The 332-nt window shown below is 69.3% G+C and overlaps 1 protein-coding gene across 5 annotated transcripts in view; it reads left to right on the forward strand.

Moving 5' to 3' along the window:
- The window catches only part of JADE1 (jade family PHD finger 1), a 75,063-nt gene that overhangs the window by 1,930 nt on the left and 72,801 nt on the right, over window positions 1–332 (forward strand). Inside the window, exon 1 of one of the 5 annotated variants that reach the window (XM_011935609.1) lies at window positions 87–214. The exons of the other annotated variants lie outside the window; for them this stretch is intronic. The gene's annotated coding sequence lies outside the window, so the exon portion shown is untranslated. Of the gene's footprint in view, window positions 1–86; window positions 215–332 lie in introns of those variants that run through there. 5 annotated transcript variants of the gene reach the window in all.

A 332-nucleotide genomic window follows, 5' to 3' on the forward strand; every position in this document is an offset into this window, starting at 1 on the left:
CGCGCCGGTTCCGGCGGGCGGCCGCAGGCGTTTGTTTGTTGGTTCCGCGCCGCCTTCCTCGCCGGATGGCTTCCTGTGACAGAGGTGATACACAGTTTCCAGAACTGTCTGGGGGCGGGAGCGGGAGCCGAGCCCGCTCGGAGCTTCTCGCCGCCGCCGCCGCCGATCCCATCTTAAAACCGTTTCTCGCCGGCGCACCCGCCCCAGACCGAAGGTGCCGCCCCGGAGGGACTCGGGGAGGGGGACGGCGCGGCCGTTTCCAGCGGCGCAAGTGGCTTCTGGACGCGAGGGAGCGTTTGATTTGCAACTGGGGCCGAGCGGATTGGTGCAGC

This window comes from Colobus angolensis, unplaced genomic scaffold (assembly GCF_000951035.1).
Source record: "Colobus angolensis palliatus isolate OR3802 unplaced genomic scaffold, Cang.pa_1.0 Scaffold145, whole genome shotgun sequence".
In the NCBI taxonomy this organism is placed as follows: domain Eukaryota; kingdom Metazoa; phylum Chordata; class Mammalia; order Primates; family Cercopithecidae; genus Colobus; species Colobus angolensis.